Consider the following 21,830-nt stretch of genomic DNA (forward strand, 5'->3'; position numbering starts at 1 on the left):
CGCTATGGCGGTCAGACCAGGTTTGATTTTAGCATGTAATGACCTAACACTGTGCTAAAGGTTCTGGTGTGAAGGTCTATCTACTCCACGTGCGAGAGGAGAGAACATAAATCACGATCAAGTTTGATCCACCCAACAAACAAGGGTTGATCTTTTGGCGTTCTTACGTTGAATTTCCATTTGAATGCCTTTTCCTTCGACGTTGACCAGCGAAGTTGGATAGACTCAAGGCAATACCAACTGATGGGTTTGGTAGGATGGATATGACAGTCTTGCCCCCACTAATCCAAACATATTCCTGGAATCAGTACAGGGCTTGATCCAGCTTTTAAACAAGCTGTTGTTGAGCAACTCGAAACTGGCTGAAAGAACATCGTAGACCAAGAGCAAACATTGGGAAACTGTCAATTTTTCTTTTTGCTCAGCCGGCAGAAGAGTACCTCCAGGTTCTTTCTCCTTCGAGTGTTGGGGTAAATGTCTGTTCTTTTGGTGCAATAGTTCAAACTTTCTTTAGCATATAGTAAGCTACCCAGGACATATTGCTGTATGTGGTGGAATATAGCCGTCTCAAGTACCCCACCAACTATCGCTTTATTGCAAACTGTAACCTACATTTGGACCACAACAGCTGTCTTTCCGCCTTTAATCATTTATTCAAGTACTGCATTTAATTTAAAAGGCCAAAGTTTACTATTCAATAATACATATAGCTTGAACAACCATGCACAATTTAATATATTGCTGTGTAAAAAAGGAAATTTCAGCATCCGATTTTTCAACTGTTCCACCTCTGCCACGTTAAACAAGCTGGAGTCTGTATATATTGTGTATGCTTCCTCAGGTAGTTGCTAGGAATGATCCAAGTTGTAAAAACCTTCATATGAGTTGATTCGTCTTTAAATATCCACTTTGCCAAATTAGATCAAAAGTGCAAATTGTCCATCTTGGAGAGACCTGGTCTATTGGTATACCCGATTCAAATCCTACCACTCATAATTTTAATATGTGCCAATGCTGTGACCCTCTAGGTCTAGCCTAAAGTAACGTGTAAAACTGATCTGGATTAGAACCTAGCCTTAGGATGTGAAGGTTCTATAACCCTATAGAATCTGAGTCTAGACAGTCATTGACTATGTGATTCATAGTCTGAAAACTCCACATCACAGCTACATGACATGTATGTTATTCCACATCTGACCCAGGGTGCAAGTAATTGAGTAGCTTCACTGGTGGTTTGGGAGGTTAATACCTGAAAACGGGTAAGGTTTAAGGTGGCAGCGTTGAAATGGAAAATAGCAATTGTTTATAGAGTAACCTATTTTGGTATCCGAGAAAATTAAACATTCGTGTTGTAATTAATACCTATTTATATTTAATAGATATATTTTACGGATTTGTAGTAAATCCAGTCAAAAATAGCATTTTATGATTCTTCTTTAAAGGTTTATCAATCCATATCAGGCTTATGGAGTACAAAGTTAGACAACTATTGTGTCGGTTATCAACATAGGTTTATCATCATATCTTTTTCCTACATGAAAAATTCAAAGCCTAGCTACACAATACACGTAATTGTATAACTGCATACATGGAGTATAATGAACTCAAGCTGTCATAAAACCCGCTTAAAAAGGGGGGAACCTCTTAGTAAAAAGGGGAACGGAAGGAAAAAAATTAATACGTATCGGATTTCATGTAAAGCCATGAGCTCCCCAAGTTATTGAATTGTATATGGTTGTTAGGTTTTACATATGTTAGGTTTATTATACAGTATTGTATAGTAAATTAATTTTGATGCTTACTTTACCAAGTTATTGTTATTATTTTTCTATGTGTATTAAATGAAGTGCGAAGAACTTTTATTTTGATTTCGCAGCCAAATAAGGACTCTATCACCCTGTGACCCATGTGATATTTTTATTTTTTATATGTGTTGCTGCAAACAAATTGTTGTTAATAAAGCATTTCTCTCTCTCTCTCTCTCTCTCTTTTTTCTCTTAAAAAATGTATTACGAGTATTACATTCAACATCTCAACTCTTTATATATTATTTTTTTCAAAACTGTTATAAACATAGTTCACTTGGGAGTGTGTTATAAGGAACACTGATGAAGTATAAGGTCCCACGAAGGAGAACGGTTTCGAAATGTGCTGCGAGTTTTCTAAATAATAAATCGCCAAGGAGTGGAACGGTTATAACGGTCAGATCTTTGGCGATCACGACAGCCCGACCATCCACGAATCCCTCGTCGCAGCAAACCTGCGGGCTCTGCATGTAAAATGACACATGTACAGTACATGTATATGACATAACTCTTGCTGAAGCTTTAATGGTTTATGATAAAATACATTTTTTTAGAACGACGCCTGTTCTCACAGTCAGAATACAAGTATAGCATAATACTGTAGTTTCATTCGTATCTGAAATAGGTACAAGTCATTTTATTCCAGCAATAGTTGTACGCTAAATGTCTGTTTTTTATTTTTTTAGATTAATCGTATGAAAAAAAAACTTGATGAGAAAGTTATTGCGTTGTGATTTTCAATGGGCGCAAGTGATATTTCAAATACCATTCGGCATAAAAGTGAATATAAAAAAGTGTGGTTTTTAGCAAAATGCCAATTATAACTACAACATTTGATCAAAATATAAACTTTGATAAAAAAAAAACTACAACAGTTAACTTATTCTCAATTATTATGTTATTACTTAGGGGTTTTTAATTTACGGTGTTTTGGAATTTTCTTCGTAACCATTTGGTGCACAAAAACACTTCATTACAAGAAATTATTTGTTTTTATGCTTTGCAAGATGGTTCAGAAAGAAATTGTTTTATGTTTAGAGGATCAAAAAGAAACCCCCATTTACCCTATGAAACCCCCCATATAACTCTCTTTCCATAGTTTGATCATGCTGGCTCACAACTTGTTCAAATAATCGTAAGTTTACCATCCGTACCAAATTCCATATATATTTGTATGTACATTGATTTTATCGTAGGTGTTTTTTTTCCTATGGGGACCTCAAAAAAGTTAATCGGTTTCGGGGCTAGTCGACGTACCAAGAGACCTATGGTAATAGTTTATTCCCAAGTTCCCTTATTCGTTAAAAGTATTCTAAGAATCAATATTTCTGTTTAACCATGCCCATAGTGGAATCATCTAGTCTAGGAAGTAAAAGAAAAGCTTATAAATCCGGATTCGTTGCCCCGCAAGGCCTCAACGATAAATTGAAAGCCGCGCACAATTTAAGCCATTCAAGGTTTAAACTTGAACCTCGATTTGATCAGGGGCTGTTTTTACGATGGCAAGATAATCTTCGGCAATTACTGATTTGTGAGTTTTTCATCTCCGAGCACGATTTTAAACGGTTATTCGGATCGCGGAAGCATGAAGAACAGTACAGAAGTAATTCAGAAACCATTCCTTGTTCCGATCGAACGTTGTGCATCGTGTCTATAACAATTGTGTTGTTAATTTACTTTCTATTTCACTGTACTACTCGTTAATTCTTATATCCAATTACTAGTATGCTTCAAGTATGTACAGTATAGATTATACACTGGACACACTGTTTCCAGTGTTCACACGCCGCTTAAGAAGGTCATTAACGTAATTTGAAACTCTTAAGTCTCGCAAGTAGTGAACACTTTAACACATTTCAAATTTAAAAGCGTTCTTAAGTTACTAACTGGCTTGATTCATGACTATAATTTTATAGTTAAATATTTTTATTTAGTTTCAAAATAACCTAGACCGGGTACCTATTTACTTTTGATGTCCCCAGCGGCCAAAAACACTATTTATTTAAATTTATATACATGATTGTCCGAGAACACGATAACTTGAGTAATTTTGGCCCGGTTTTTATTAAATTTGCCATGAATGTGGGGAGCTGAAAAAACCTGGATGAACTCACGAACCAGCAAGATCGGGTCATTGGAACGGGGTTTTATGGGGGTTTTAAGTTTTCCAAAAATTGTTTTTTTCTAGCTTTTACCTTTGAAACATGAAAATGCCAGATTTTCATTACAGCTATCGTGTAGAGCTTGAAAACAAACAATGTTTATTGTTATTGTGTATTGTTATGGAGGAAAAAACTTTTTAAGTTTGTTTTGATATATTTTGATAAAAGAAATTTGTTCATCCTATATTACTACTTTTCTCCTACCCCGTAGTAGAAAACTCGTTAATTCTAATGTAATTGACATATTCTAAGGTTATTGTCATATTTAATGGGGAATAAATATGACTTTTTCATGGGAATTCACTTAGTCTACAGGTTTGCTGTGGCGGGGATATTTTCAAAAATTACAGGTCGGTCTACTGCACTTCAAAAAATTAGAACTCTCGTCCATTTTTGTGAAGTACTGCATTCCTGAGCAAGCCAATGCTGTATCTATTGAAACAAAGGGAACGTGTTCTCGTATTATTCTTAATTTAATCGTATTAGAAATTAGGCGAATCGTTTAGTACCATATAGTCAATGGCACCATCCTTGTTGGTTATATATATATATTATAGATTGTCTAAATCACAGGCAACACCAGAAAACTGTTATCTTATAATTAAACTCAAAGATACGTACCATCGAACAAATTCATAAGATAAATCTTAACTTAAATAACTATTCAACCATCCAGACATCTTTGTAACAACTATAGCTAAACTAAATACCAAATCCCCGATGAAATAGTTACCGTTATCTGAGTTGAAAAAAAGCAAAAGATGTTCATAATCATCCAAAGAATTCAAACAATGTTTCAAATGCCATAGCAATTATGCATCGCTGTCCAATTAAATCTATTTTGACTCATAGTAAATTAAATCAACTAGGAGCATTGTATGGTTAATAATGATTGAGGATGGTAAACAATTATATTGGAAAAACAACAAACCATTTCTTAACATATACCGGTACCTATTATTTTGTGAAAGTAAATATGTTGAAGTTCTTGCTTAAAAAAGTTTAAACCGTCTTAACATATATAGGGTTCTAATTGGGGAAATTTTAAAACAATTAAATAGTGGCCAGGAATGGTAATTCCTAAGATAATTTCCTAAGCTGCAGATTAAAGTATTCTGTAATAATCGGAGATTTACGTTCTACCCCAGCATATCAACCAATAATTTAGCCCTGACCAAACAAGAGCATGACTTCCAGTTATGCAATTCTAACTTTGTTCATATAACTTTTCCATATCAAATTTAAATATAAGATAGCTCAAGAGGGCCTTGGAATTGTGGTTTGTAGTAGGTGATTTCCAAGCGCTGCCATTTTGCCATTTTGCTGCATAATATTTCCGCCGAAGACAATTATCACTTTCACTGGGGCTCGACTATTTGGTGCACAATCCACCAAGGCCTTTCCCAGACTGTCCAACGCCTCACAACTCTATAGCCTACAACTGTTCAAGATTATTCATTCAGGATTCATGTATTAGTTGTCAAGTAGTGATAGAGGAGAAATTTAATCGTTTTATTCTGTGTGATTAAAATATCAATGAAGATAGTGTCGTGTAATTATAGTTTTTCTTAATAATGAGTTCAAGTCTAGTTTTATGATATGCCAGGGAACCATTTAGGTCAGCTGGTATTTTGACTCTTCCCTCACTATACATCCTTGAAACCCTTTCCTTTGTAAAAAAAACATCAGTCAATACAAACTGCACAAACTACAGTACATACTCCTTACGCACATCTCACAAACTGAAAATTCCTGTCCATTCAACCTCATTTTTTCAAAACATCTTTTGTATAATGGCATTAAACTGTTTAACCAAATTCCCCAACAGCTAAAACTAGAGACCAATACAATGTATTATTTGTTATTTAGGAATAAAGAACTTATGACTTATGAAATAGTTACGGCTTAGTCTGTACAATTTAAGATGGGTAGTACGGGGACTATGGATGGTAAATTAATTTTTTTATTAGTTCTTTCCACTGATTGATATAGTTGGGGTTTTTTCGTAACAATGGGTATTCGGGCCCAGATTCGAAGCTCAGACTTAATCGTAAAATATCCCTTTCAGTTAAGATTTGTTTCTCCGAACGTGTCTGTAGACCAATAAATGGACTCATTATTGTATACCTACAATTACCTCCCAGCCAATATTACTGTGAAATTATAATACGATTTGGAAACTAAAGAATGCTACAGTAAGTTGAATTCCAAATTTTACAAATATTTAATTAAAATATAGCTCTCTCAACATACATACATACAACATACATACGTCCTCTTCATCGCAGTCGTAGAGACTGGAGAATCGTCATTTACTACTTTCTCACTTCTTCTTATAGTAGCCCTATGTAGTAGTTGTGGTCTTCATAGAACTCTTTGATGGTGTAGTATGGTCTTTGAAGGAGGTAGTTTTTTAGTGCAGCAGTGAATTTTTTTGTGTTATTTATTGTTTTGAGATATTGTGGAAGTAGGTTGTAGAGTTTTGCTCCCATTGCAGTGGGGGTTTTGTTGGTTTTATTTAGTCTGTTTTGTTGGGTGTTATAGTTTGATTTTGATCTGGTGTTGTAGTTGTGGCATGTTTGTCTAGTTTCAGGCGGATTTTGTTTTATGAAATTGATGGTGTCAAATATGTATTGGGAGGTTAGGGTTAGGATTTGGTGTTTTATGAAAAGGGGCTTGCAGTGTTCAAGGTAGTGGGATTGGTCTATGATTCTGGCTGCTTTCTTTTGAATAATTTGTATTTCTTTTAATAGGCTTTCGCTGGCACTTCCCCATGCAATTAAGCCGAATTTCAGGTGTGAAGCGAAGATTCCATGGTAAGCCATCTTGGTGGTTTCTTCGTTAGTGATTTCCCTGAGTCTTCTAAGGGCATAGATAGCTGATGAGAGTCTTCGCTGGAGCCTTTCCAAGTGGGGGTGCCAGTTTAGTTGCTGGTCAAGAATGATGCAGAGGAATTTGGTTGTGGGGTTGGCATTTGTTGTGTCTTCTTGGGTTGAAGGATTGTTTGTTGGTGTGAATTTCAGGCAGACAGTTTTAGATTCGTTGATTCGGAGATTTAGGCTATTGCAGATTTTTTTTTCTGTGTCTATTGTTTTTTCTGTTAGGTTGGGTGTTGGTGTGCCCGGGACTATGATGGTCGTGTCGTCGGCAAACATTATACATGTATTGTCTGCTGGTAGGAGGGTGGGGAAGGTGTCTATGTAGATCAGAAAGAGTAGGGGTCCTAGTACTGAGCCTTGGGGTATGCCTTGAGTGATGGTTTGCAGTTTTGATCTGGATTTGGTAATGAAGTTGCCACTTTGGTGTTCAATTTCAATGAGTTGTTGTCTGTTGTGGAGGTAGCTTTTTATCCAGTCTAGAGCTTTGTTGTTGATGTTTAGGGCTGATATTTTTTGGAGAAGTAGGTTATGGTCTAGGCTGTCAAACGCTTTTTGGAGATCTAGAAATATGCCGTTTGCTGTTTTTTTATCCTCCCAGATATTAGTTATGGTGTTGCAGAGTTGAGCCAAAGCGGTATTTATGGATTTCTTTTCTCTGAAGCCGTGCTGGTTGTCGCTTAATAGGTGGTTGTTTTCCAGGAAAGTTATTATTTGGGAGTTGATTATTTTTTCCAGATATTTGGATAGGGCCGGTAATATTGAAATTGGTCTATAGTTTTCGGTTAAGGTGGTATCTCCTTTCTTGAATTTGGGGTAGACCAGAGCTTGTTTCATGGCTTGTGGAACTGTGGCTTGTATTATGGAAGTATTGATAATATTTGTCAAGGGAGGGATCAGTTCATTCTTGCAGTACTTTAGGATTTTGTTTGGGATTTCGTCCAGTCCGCACGAAGATTTTGGAGGAAGGATTTTGAAAAGCTTATCGAGTTCATGTCTCCCAACTCCCACTTACAGAATCGGAAAATGTGTCGAATAGTAGATCATAATTTGTTTCTCACATCTAAAAAACCATACACAATACGAAACCTCATGTCATGTGGATTTGAGCTTCATCCTCATGTAAAGCCACGGTTCATGTTCAAATATTAGGTATGAGGTGAGGTCAAAGTTGGTTCTTATATACAGGGTGTCCCGTAACTCTCTGGACATATGTATATGGTGTTATTGCTTAAGTCAAGACAAACACATTTCACCATAGGAACATGGGTCTGTGGTGCCTAGTTTTCCGTCTGTCTGTATTTATGTGTTTTTTACAAAAACATTAATTACTCCTAAGTCTACTTTTCTCAATGCGTGACCACTTTTCTCCCTTTAAACAATACTAAACAACGTAAAAGGGGTATAAGCATTGTATAAAGGGAGAAAATTGGTCACGCATTTAGAAAAGTAGACATTTGTCTGTTATTAGTTATCCATTCTTAACAAATAAGGTATCCAAACTACATAAAATTTACTAACTTTTTTGTCTTTTGCGATTTTTTCGTTAAGTTAACGGTTTTCGTGAAATTTGGCATTAAATATTTTAAATGGCTGCCATTTTATAATGGTAAATATTTTGTACAATTTTAAATAAAGGCAAGATAAACATTTATGCAAAATCTCAACGCTGTATCTAAAACCGTTTAGGAGTTATTAACGTTTTTGTAAAAAACACATAAATGCAGACAGACGGAAAACTTGGCCCCACAGACCCTTGTTCCTATGGTGAAATGTGTTTGTCTTGACCTAAGCAATAACGCTATATACATATGTCCAGAGAGTTACGGGACACCCTGTATATGCATTATAAAAATGAGGCGTCTGACTCTCTTTCCACTTCGCATAGAACTGATGAACCAAATCAACTGACAATTGCACAAAGATAATCTACGTTCCTAAGACTATTGTAGACCTATTCCCGATTGAGTATCGTACTTTTACTTTAAAAGCTGAATTTGAGGTGAAGATGGAGAAGTAAATATTGTTTGGCTTGACAACAAAAAAAAACTACAATTTTTTAAAACTTGTTTACACTTTTCAGATGCTACCCATTTGCACTTCTATGGATGGGACAGCTGATTCAGATTAGAATGATACTTGAGATATGATATTTTGTGCGTTTACTTATTCACTAGAGATACTATCGTCATAGAAACTACGTCATGTTTTACAACCACAGGTAATTAATTAACTACTTTTCCCCGAAGTATTTTTAAGACCAACTTTTCCTAGTTGTGGTTTGATCATGTTGTAAAGCACGAATGAAGCTAAAAGTTTGGTGATTCAAATTGTCTTGTTATATGACGTATGTTTACAAATAGCATCAACCCTCTCTGGCAGTTATTAAGTCGTTGACTCCATATAACTAAGAGATTTCCAAAACACATTGTTGAGGATTGAGCTAAGTTGTCATTAGCCGGCGAAGGAAGGAACTACGGTGACAGTAGCCATGACACGTACTTTCAACATTGAACACTTTGCCTTTGTTGTAGAAAACGTCTACTTATGATAATATACTTATAATAAACAAATTTTACTTAGTATAATATCTGTCGCTCGAATATGATCATAAAAAAGTGTATTCGAATTCAGATCTAGATTGACAATTCGGCCCAGGGGGGTTTTCAGATCGGAAAAATTAATTTGAATTGTAAGAGTTTGTAAAGTTGTTTACTTCTAAAGGTTATTTTTTGCTATAAAGTAGATACAATTTTTATTATTGCTCATTGACAATTGGTGGCTACCGGAAAAACGTTTGTAAATTTAAGTTTTGTGGTTTATGATGTAAACATGGTGTGTAGATATTCCGGCACTCCCTTTAATGTTAATTGTAAATGCAAATGACAAACTGATTAGTGTGCCAAGTATTTGGCGTTCAGGGAAGATTGGTCAACCAACTGTTGATAGGAGATAAGAAGCCCGGAGGACAACAAAGAAAGCTCCAAATTCAACTTATATTATGTCGGAAACTACACTGTTTTATTAAATTATAAGGAAAATAGGTAGGTGCCTTGCTTAGACATGAGTTGCTGGTATATTTATTTCAATGGGAAACTTATGATTAGAAATAATTATTATACACACCTGGATATAACAGCATTTTACTACAGTACCACTAATTTAGAAGATTGCATTTTTCCAGGTTTGAGTTTGTTTTCCTTTCGTTTTATATCATCCATCTAAACCTAAATAGTAGGTTAAACAGTTGGTTTAACATGAGCGAAACAATTCTTGTACAAATGATATGTACTATATATTCTACACGTTAGAATTAACGCACTTTGATTTAAAGTAACTTTCAGAAATGAGCCAGTTAATGGGGTCTTGACAGGGTTAATTCGTTTAAGTACTTTTAACAACTTTTAATTAACGTTTACCTACTTTAAAGGGTCACTGGCCGACCTTTCTTATGATTGAATTTGTATAGGGAATCAAATAAAATTTCACAAGTTAAAGTATTTGGTTATGGAATATCTAAAACTCGAATTGCACTTGAAAGAAAATTTTGAGTTTTTTGGGACAATCTTTTTTGTGGTTACATATGCTAACTACGAAATAACCTGTATCATCTATACTCGATCTGTTGAATGAAATTAGGGTCATTTGATGGACTAATTTTGAAAAGTCAAAAGCCGTCTTGAGGTCTACAGCTTGTTTGGGGGAGGGGAGGGCAGCGTCTAGTGCAGACCACTATCAGACCAACAGTCAGTGTGCGGCGCTTGTAGTGATAGTGTCCTGCTCTACCTTCAACTCCCAACACTAGACCGCGTGTGTGTCCTGCAGACGGTGAGTTACACCAATACTTTGTTATTGCATTATAATAAACTAAAAATCCGGCTCGAAGGACCAAAATTTTATTATTTGATAAATAGCTTTTATAATCGTGTATTGATACAAATAAATATTCACAACTATATTTAATTAACCAAATATTTGCCAAAGTTAAAGAAACTGTCACACGAGAATGCATTACAATAACACACAACATATTACCAAGTCATTTTTATAGACACATACTCAAACGGGTAATAAGCTAGTAGTAAATGATAGGGCACTAGTCTTATGCTCGTTTGATACAAGTTAATGTAATGATAGTCAATTATTTTCGAAATTGTATACCTACACGTAACGAATACATAAAAACCTGAGAATTAATTCTGACAATATGCAGTACCTTAAAATATTATTATAGTAAGTTTATAGTGTTTCAATTTAAAATTATGAATTTCAATTGTTATAAATGAACAATGCACCATAGTATATAAAAGAATAGATGTATTAGGTAGTCGATTATAGAATTATTTTACAAATTACGTTAGATTTGGCGTGAAAACTAATGTATTATTTCGACATTATGTATTATTCTACTCATATTTCGACATAAGATTAACCTTTTATCGTCATCACGGTCGCTTGAACTGAATGGCGTCGCATTCGGAAAGACAAAAAATCTGTATTCACATAAAAAGTGAAAATATTCTGAATAAAAATAGGCCTATATTGATAACACAAGACAGTCCATCCTCACGTTAAAGTTGTCGCCAGTTTTAAAATAAAAATTTACGCAGTTGAAGTTAGCCACCAACTTACTTACTTACTACTTACTGCTTACTGCTGTTCTTCTCCTCCGCAGTCATCAAGATTGGGGGAGGCGTCATCTTTTTCTTTATCTTCTTGGTTATTGCTTGGTTTTTTATTGTCTTCTGTTAAAAGTATGGTCATCCAGGAATTCATTCAAACTGTAGTAGGGTTGTTCGAGGAGATAGTTTTTCAGTTGGTTAGCAATTTTTTTCTGATCTGTAATAGCTTTTAGCCGATGTGGTAGTAAGTTGTAAAGTTTCATCCCAACTGATAATGTAAATCGCAGATTTTTGTCGAGCATGCGGACTTTAAGCTCATATGTAGACTTATTGTAAGTTATAGAATCTTTTATGCCATGTCAACTATCTCAGTAATAAAAATAAGTTGGAAAACATAATTTTAGTCATTTGCACAATCTGTGCCAACCACACAAATCCACAATCCACAATCTGTGTTCGTTGGCTTACAGAACTAGGTTGTTTTTAAATAAAATATTGGTGATAGCTGGTCCATAGAGTCTGTTTCGGTATCCAAAAGTCTCAATGCCTAACTCTTTTACCTGCAATTAAAAATGTATGAAACGTAATGAATTAGTTAAAATACTATGTGTCAAATACTGACTGACAGACTATATTTATTTCAACTACTTGCAACTACATTTCGTAGGTGTCTAATTTCATTAGAGACTATTCGTTCCTATTTTTCTCCTAGAATAATAGGAGAAAAACTTTAGGATTATAGGAGAAAATCGTTCCTATTTTTCTCCTATTTTCTTTTGTTAACGCTGCGCCGGGTCCCTCATTAAAGGGCACATGGCATAGTTCAAGGGAGTACCTCATTCCTCAAAAGCATTTCTATATTTGAAATGTGCTCTCTATTAAACGTAAATAGTCGTAGATTTAGAAACATTATATTAGCTCTACTAATCCATTAAATGTACTCAAAGTTTAAAATAGGCAAATTATTTGACCAGGAAATTTCCTAAACTTCGAGCACCATTTTTGTTTACTTATTTTGCTACAATCTTTTTTACTATTTTTTTAATGTTCATTTATGAGTGTATAATCTGGGTCCTAAAAGTAGGAGACGGACAATATGTCCGGTTGACCCTAATTATTGACATCTAGAGTTCCTTACTTGATCCACTTGTAGTTGTAGTGGTATGTCAGTGGCGGAGAGAATATGATTTGAGTGGGGTAGTGAGGTTAGGTTGAATTCCCTAATCAGCTTCCTCTTGGAAACACCCTCACCACTGGGCCTACGATCCTCAACAGAAAATCTATCACTTGCATAAAAGTGACTGTCGTATAAGACAGTAACTTTCTACAGATTACTGTAGTTTTTATTTTCCAAATAGTATGTTTTATCCTCAACACGATCGTCCTACACTTTACTATAGTGTAAACTTTCCTTTTCATCAAAAATACTTTTCTTCATAACTCTAAGCTAAATAAAAAATAACTTCCTAACCAGCTTAGTACGTGTTATTAGTTGTAAACTCTTACATACAAGTGTTATTAGAAGTATTTTTGTATGTTTTCCATAAATAAAAATATAGCAAGCTTTAAAATAAACAATACTACGTGGCCCACGTTCTAAAATTGTCAACAAACTACCACAAGTGGAGCCATCAGCGTACAAAGGAAGGGACCTTGTTCGAAGCGTGTAAAGGATGTAATAGCACAGAAAACGTACTACTATACCGTTTTCTGTGGTAATAGAGAGGCACGGAGTTCCAAAGGCAGCATGCGGTAACTTTAAAAGATCAGTCAATGGTTACCTTGCAAAGGAAGAATGCGTTGAGTTGACAATCCTAAATGATTAAGTCAGTCTTGCATACAACTCGATAAGTTTATAGCTCAGTAAAATTAACAGCAGTTTGAACTCTGCAGCTGACGACAATCCTTTCATCAACAACTATGCATTGTTGACAGATTTACTGATTCTTGTTTAAACGTTGAAATTTTCAGTTTTTGTACATTTCTTTCTCTTTACTCTTCCTGGTCAATTAATTATTATCAATTATTCCTATATTTGGTTTTTGATTGGTAGCTTCGTTAATGTGTTAGTTATAGCTGAAGGGGTCGGATTAAAAAAATAAAAGTGTTTGCCTTTATATCTCGGTATAGAATTTACAGCATTATAAATAATATACAAATAGTGTATTATTATAATTATTATTCCGAGCAAACTATATGTTTATATTTGTTAGACAACTAAATCATTGCACTTTTATTATCACTGACATTATGATATTACATTTAGTTTGAATGATTGATTTACCAATTCCCTTTCTCTTCCCAAAAAGTCAAATAGTACTTGAGTCAATTACTTATTTAACGACGCTCAACCAAAGACTTTAACGATACTTAAGACAGAAGGCGTCCTTACTAGACCATATAGGGCCAATTATTTTGTGAGCTGTGAAAATTGTCAAGAACCAGTTTTACGATTTATATCTTAGTTCCACTCATATGTAGTTAGTGCAACAATTTAAATTCACCATAAAACAGTATTGCACATATAAACCTTGTATGCAAATTCTTTCAGTAAGGTAACTTTGTTTGTCAAATCAGAATTTAACATTACCTTTTGGAAATTTACGAAATTTATTCGTAACTACGTTGTTTTAATATGTTAGTGACAATTTAATTGGGTTGCGTACGGTACAACGAAAACTAAAATAACTTACTTACTTACTTACTGCTGTGGCCACTGGTACCCTAGATGGTACTTGGCCTCCCCAACACACTGCCTCCATAGGTCTCTGCTTCTTGCATCTTCCTTCCTTCTCCCTAGCTTCCTCAGGTCTTTCTCCACTTGGTCGAACCATCCAAGTTTCGGTCTTCCAAGGGGTCTTCTACCTGGGTTATTCCTCAAGATGTTCTTTGATAGGGAGTTGTCATCTTTTCTCAGAATATGCCCTGCCCATCTCAGTCTTCTGCTCCGTACCTCTGAAAAATATTTTCAAGGCTAGTGCTTGATGCATATTCTCTCATGTTTGGTGTAAACCATTACTTCAAAAACTGTATTTGCATCATTGTATTTTCAATAGGACATTGACAAAAGTGCCATGACAAATTATTCAATCCCATTTTAGCGTACTATGATAACTAACAGTCTCTATATTTAAAAAGTGCTATTTAACCTTAATTTACGTTTCTCCCCAAAATAGCTCGGAAGTTTAAACAGAACCCTAGTCCCCAAAAAAACAAATACACCCCCGACTCTTTTACATTACATAGAATCTGTATTTATTGTACCACTGCGAAAGAGTTGGTCTAGTGGTAAAGCGCGGGACTTCGTTCTCAAATCACGCGGTTCAAATCATGCCAAACTACCAATAACTTTTAGCTATGTAATAATGCTGTTACGTAGACTTACGTACCGTAAACGAGCCTGGAAACCTAGTGTCCTAGGACTTGAAGGTCAGACACGACTTTACACATGAGTTTTAATAATTAACTGAATAGGAATTTGTTAAATCGTTAAACTAGATAGAACTACTTTATCTATCTAAAATAACATTTACCAAGTGAAGTGTTAGTGTAGTTTCTCTCATCACCTCCCCCCTCTCACATGCCCCGTGCCGTTTGGGCGAGCAAGGGCCCGGAAGCTACTCTCGCATGCTAATCCTTTGCATCTGCCCGAAGTGTACCTGAAAGTCGATAGATGCAATCTTTGTCACGATGGATGTACGATGTCTTGTTGGTTAGCTGCTCACAAACATACCTGCAATTATGCTTACGTCTCGAATTATATACTACAAGTATTATCTGAATGCTTGCGTTCTGAATACAATAAATTGTCCACAAAGTTTTCTTTTAAATGTACTACTATTTTTTTAAGAATAATCTTAAGGAGTAATAAAAAGCCAGGGAAGATTGTGGGAGAGGTTTAATCCTTCTTCATGATTAGAGGAATATGATTTATTTCTACGACATGCGCACACAAGAAATAATTATGTCTAACGAATTTCTACTTATTGTTGTAGAGATATGCTATTTTTGACTGCTCAAATTTCAAAAACAAATACAACAACAATATAATACAATATCAGCATAACAAATACAAGAAAACTATTTTTTTGCGTCCCCAGGCAAAAACTATACGTTACTAATACCCCGAGAAATGTGTTTGTCTATTTTACTTCTAAAAATTAACATCTTACCTCCTATTATATTAAAATCAATCCACAATGCAACATAGATGTTGTCATTGGTTCCCATTCAACATTCTTCATAAACATCTCTTAAAACATGTTGCATTGTGACTCTTCTAGCTTTCTTCTCTTTGCTCGATTTAGGCCAGCGAATGCTAAACTTGTACTCGTGCATGCAGTCCACACTGACATAACGTCCAGGACATAGGACGTTGACTCGGCCGTGTTTACATAAACGGAGGTTTCAATCACACCTCCGTACAAACAACCTTCTAGAATCCATTACTTACAACAACTTAGAACAATCCTCTATAAGACATCTTTGGTACATACAATCTTACAGAAACACCTCTGGTACAAACAATATTCTAGAATACATTACTTACAACAACTTATAGCAAACTTCTATAACACATCTTTGATACACACAATCCTACAGAAACACCTCTGGTACAAACAATATTCTAGAATCCATTACTTACAACAACTTAGAACAATCTTCTATAAGACACCTTTGGTACACACAATCTTACAGAAACACCTTTGGTACAAACAACCTTCTAGAATACATTACTTACAACAACTTAGAACAATCTTCTTTAAGACACCTTTGGTACATACAATCTTACAGAAACACCTTTGGTACAAACAACCTTCTAGAATACATTACTTACAACAACTTAGAACAATCTTCTTTAAGACACCTTTGATACAAACAATCTTACAGAAACACCTCTGGTACAAACAACCTTCTAGAATCAATTACTTAAAACAACTTAGAACAATCTTCTATAAGACACCTTTGGTACATACAATCTTACAGAAACACCTCAAACAATATTCTAGAATACATCATTGGTAAAAACAAACTTCTAAAAGACACACCCGGTACAAACAAACTTCTAGAAGCAATCACTGACAACAACAATATTCTATAAGACACCTCAGGTACAACACAAATTTTGTAAAAGAAATAATTTTATAAGGGAAATTCGCTAACAAACAATAGGTTAGTGACAGCTACCTATAAAAATCGCACTAAAATTTGACCTCGGCCTCATGTTTTTTTGCAAATATATATATATATTTGTATACATAGAACGGAGTCATGAAATGCCGATTCAGTGTTATATGCTGGGTGCTAGCTAGAAATGGAAGAGCGCAGGTATTCGGTGACCGAGGTCCTGAGATCGAATTCTGCCAATCACCAATGAATGTTACCCCCTAGGCATGGTCTGAAGTAATGTTTAAAATACTTCCAGGTTAGAGTCTATGATCTTAGAATGTGAAGGTGGGAAATAAAAATGTTTGTTGTAAAGTCTGTTTGTGGACGAACTATGGTGATGCAACGCGTTCAATCCGGTCCATTGGATAGGAACCACCACTTGTGATTCGAAGGATTTACTCGCTAGTAACAGCAAATCATTATATATATTATGTGAAGGAAGCTTTTACTTCCACCCTTTCCTTTTGAGCAAATACTCTTTTAGCGAATTTCCCATATAGGGAATAAGCTATTACCGTAGTACTCATGGTAAGACCTGGACCCGGGACTATTTTTTTTTTCGTTTTGAGGTCCCTAGAGGCCAAAAACACCATCCGTTCAAATTCATATATATATATATATTTATTTATATATGTGTCCGTTAGCGCGATAACTCGAGCAAAATCGATCCGATTTTGATGAAATTTGGTACAAACGTGTAAACCTACGTTTATTCGAACGAGTTCGCGAACCAGCATGATCGGACCATGGGAACGGGGGTTTATGGAGGTTTTATGGGGTAAAAATGGGGTTTTCCCACTTTTGACTCAAAAAACATAAAATTTTGCAATTTCTTTCCAAACTACTTTGTAGAGCTTAAAAACAAATAATTTACTATATTGAAGCGTTATAATGCACCTAATACCTAATGGTTACGGAGAAAATTTCAAAAAATTGTAAATTTAAAATTCCTATATTATTCTTATGGAGGATAAGTAAACTGTTGTAGTTTGCTTGTTTATTAACATTTTTTGCCCAAATTTGGAAAATGTTTTTATTTCTTACTAACTATTAACATTTTACATAAAAAAAACACTTTTACCCTCCCTGTTGCAGCAAACCTAAGTATGTGTTAAACTGATTCTATTTAAATAGGGAATAAATGTGATATTTTTAAGGAGACATTTTAGTGTAAATCCAATCAGGCAAATGGAAATTCGCTTATTCTGCAGGTTTACTGCGGCGGGGGTATTTTTATGAATACGGTCCATTATGTAATAATAGCGAGCGAGCTTATAATAGCTGTTATTACTTTATAATTTAGAGTCATCGACGTTTAAAGTAAACATTATGAATTGAACAGAAATTTGGCAGGGATCAGTACAAACCAAATTAAGGAGAATTTTGCGTACTTTCTGCGGTACTATATAAGTTTGGGCTCTATGCCTTTTCGTCTTGAGACTAAGGATAAACTAAGCATTCCCTCAACTTTGCGTTTGAACGTACATTGAGTCAGAATATTTTTCATTTTATATAATATTACTCTGTTTAGGGTTCTAGGGTGTAAAAGGAAACGAATTTAAGATTTTCCGCTGGGATTATTATTATAAGTTTAAGGTAGGGGTTGAAAAGTGCCGCTTTCTGCTTTTCATGGAGAATTTGCTTATGTAGGTATGTAAAACACATGAAATACCGTACTTCAGTGGTTAACTGACTTGGATTTAGCTTTGTGACCTAAACTGTTTTATAATACAAAATACAAACATGTTCTTTATAATTACATAGGTTTTTCAATCAACACTAAACTTTCAATTTTCATTTTAGCGAATTTCCCATATAGGGAATAAGCTATTACCGTAGTACTCATGGTAATACCACCATCCGTTCGAATTCATATATATTTATATGTATATATGTGTGTCCGTTAGCGCGATAACTCGAGCAAAAATGATCCGATTTTGATGAAATTTGGTACAAACGTGTATCACATTTACCTACATTTATTTGAACGAGTTCGCGAACCAGCGTAATCGGATCATGGGGACGGGGGTTTATGGGGAGTTTTATGGGGTAAAAATGGGGTTTTCCCATTTTTGACCCTAAAAACCAAAACAATTGCAATTTCTTTATAAACCGTTTCGTAGAGCTTAAAAAAAGAAATAATTTAGTATATAATAAAGCGCTGTTTTAGGCCTAACGGTCACAAAGAAAATTCAAAAATAGTGTAATTTAAAATTCCCATGTTATTTTTAGGGAGAAAATGAAAACTGTTGTAGTTTACTTGTTTATGGATATATATTGGTAAAATTTGGCAAATTTATTCATTTCATCTTACACTATTGACGTATGGTCAAAAACACCTTTTACCTTCCCCGTAGCAGCAAACCTAAGCACTTGTTAAATTTAATGTTATTTAAATTGGGAATAAATATGTCTTATTTATGGAGAGAGTTTTAGTAAAAAAGTAAACAGACAAGTTGAAATTCGCTTAGTCTGCAGGTATGCTGTGGCGGGGGTATTTTATATTAACTAAGATAGTTGACTATAACGCCACCTGATGTAATTCAGTAATATAATTTGAACGAAATTTTTTTCGCGACGTATCCTAGCATTATTTGGGAAAAAGTAAATCCCAATTTTCAAAAAGCTTCCGTATGTGTTGAAAGCATAATGATCGCGGCATTTCATAGTTAGAAATGATAAGTGGACCTAGGCCTGTGTAGCAATGCCCACTGTAATGGCCAATGCCTCAAGTCCCAACTGACCTTTCGCATAATTTCGCTGTGTTTTTAGCAACAGCATTGTTTTTGTCCGTTTCCTGACCCGGTGACCGTTGGATTGAGGGCTATTGTAATCATTAAACATGTAATGACTAGTCTGTCATAATCGCGTTGGTTTTGTGGTAGTTTCAGCTATGTTATTATTTTGAGCTGCGTAGTACGATTAGTGATTTCTGGTAGGGAACCGTGTGTGGATCGAATGAAGCACAATGTCCGACTTTATATTCCTGTATCCATCCCTAGGCTCACGCATCAACAATGATATGATGAATCATAACTAAGGTAATCTTCTGTGGACGGAAGGTTTTATTTGTACGTTGCTGACACTCCAGGGCTCATGAGGGGTGGTTCTATCGTAAGGGGGAGAAGAGTTAAGGAGTAATAATTTATGTAACAGATTTGCTACCGGTATCGATTAAGCCCAGTTTTTATTTACTCTGAACAATTGATTGACCGACAGCTGAGTCCAGTCTCAAACGATAACAGATTGTAGCTTTTCTCAGGATTGAACCGGCAACCTGATCCTCAGAGGGGAGCACTATATCCACCTAGCTACCCAGTCATTGTAATGAAGTTGACGTGGAAGACGTGGTCCAGGAATTAGGAAACCTTTCCACACAGAGTGGGATGCAACTAATGCATTCTCTTTTACTATCAGATGGGCGAATAATCGTGTGGAGAGAACCTACGAGTCCTTGATGGACATGCATCTTACATCAATAGCTTGTTTTAGGTGAGGACTTGTCTAGTCACTCGTCGCAGATAAACTACAGTTGTTGGATGACTTGGAAGATACTTAGAAGATGATATTTATCGAGTTAATTTCAACATGGCCTCAGAAGGTGGTTGTTTTATCTGAGCAAAGTTTTGGATTGTGCATCGTACGAGCAATTCAAGACAAATTCCATGAATTATCCTTATACTTGGCATTCCAATGAGGTTAATGTAATGGATTTTGAAACAAATTTACTTGTTTTTTTAACGATATAGTATAATAAAAACTACTATGTTTAGAAACATTTGACATCCATTGTGTTGTTAAAAAACATTCAAAGAAACGTCTTCTAATTTACCTTCATGGCGACATTTATTCTAACCTAACCTTATTCTATATTGCTTCTGTCTGAAAAAAAATTGTTTGTATAATTTGGTTTTTCTTTGATGAACTAATAACAAATATTTCATGGTACTGTACAATTGGGCAAAAATAAGGAATCATTATTCATGCAGTACCTTCTAAATTACCTCTTTCAATTAACGCTTACACATTTTGCATAAACAAGCATCTTAAAATTTATCCCTTGATCTCAGAACTAACGGAATAAATGCTTTGTAGTCGGCGAGTTCAATCAGTTAGTGTTTTGGGATTATATTTTTGTTGACATTTTCCATCACGATAAGTAGCTAAACATAACAAAGTTAAATTTTTTAAAGGAAAATTTTAATTTTCCTCTCTGGATAGGGTTGTGACGTGGAATCTTGAGACGTTACTTTCTTACCTGAGAACCCAAAACGTCAACAAATCATTACAAACTGAGATGAGAAATGGCCACAAAAATCCCTTAAATAGCTTAAATAAGGTGCCAATTATTATTGTTAACTAGTTATAGATTATTTATCGCCAAGCATGTTATATATTTTATTTGTTATTGTTACCTATATTTTTAGTCTGTTATTCACTGAGCATGTTACTTAATTATTATGAATACCTAGATAATTCAACTTTCACTCTTCAATTGTTATCACAACTGCATGTCATTTTCATTGAACATGTTTTTCATCTTTTCATTTTAATCTTTGCATGTATCACTGATGTATCTGTACAACATGTATCAGCATGTAATAAGCATCTTGTCGCATGTATCACAATGTAAAAGGATTGTAAAAAATTGTGTTTGCCGTAAAAATAAATAAATAAAATGAAAAAATACGTCGCCACAAAAATAGATTTAAAAAATACTTGGTTTTATTTATATTCGGGGAGTATATTTCAACAAGCATATTTAGAGGAGAGCGGCTACATCGCAACAAGATATCGCAACTTATTGGAACGTCCACCGTTATTAATACTAACCTTTCGCGTAACGACAGTGACCTTGGTGTTCCAATCCAGTGTTCCAGTGTTCCATTGTGCTGGGAACACCGTGTCAACGTGCATGTTCCACTCTTGTAGATACCACACAGATAGATTGTAAATAAAAGAAGTACCACTGCTTGACGAATCGCGCTGCAAATACGTTAAAATGTATCGTTTTGTACACGAAAACTGGTGCGACCGTGACACAAAGTTGGACTTACCGAATTCGTGATTTTCCAAACCATTACGCAGGCCAGTAAAGCCCCGTGTACACGAGGCTAGTACTAGCAGCTAGTTGATTAGCGCTAATAAATTCGCTCCGTGTAAACGGTCTACTAGCGTTAAAAAATACTAGCGCGC

At 35.1% G+C, this 21,830-nt stretch overlaps 1 protein-coding gene across 1 annotated transcript in view; it reads left to right on the plus strand.

Moving 5' to 3' along the window:
- The first annotated feature begins 10,599 nt into the window (after positions 1-10,599).
- The window catches only part of LOC128998299 (glucose dehydrogenase [FAD, quinone]-like), an 84,949-nt gene continuing 73,718 nt past the window's right edge, over positions 10,600-21,830 (plus strand). Inside the window, exon 1 of the mRNA XM_054424375.1 lies at positions 10,600-10,671. The gene's annotated coding sequence lies outside the window, so the exon portion shown is untranslated. The remainder of the gene's footprint in view (positions 10,672-21,830) is intronic.

This window comes from Macrosteles quadrilineatus, unplaced genomic scaffold, assembly GCF_028750875.1.
Source record: "Macrosteles quadrilineatus isolate MER2022 unplaced genomic scaffold, UCM_ALF_1.0 Scaffold_7__1_contigs__length_78375512, whole genome shotgun sequence".
Taxonomy (NCBI): domain Eukaryota; kingdom Metazoa; phylum Arthropoda; class Insecta; order Hemiptera; family Cicadellidae; genus Macrosteles; species Macrosteles quadrilineatus.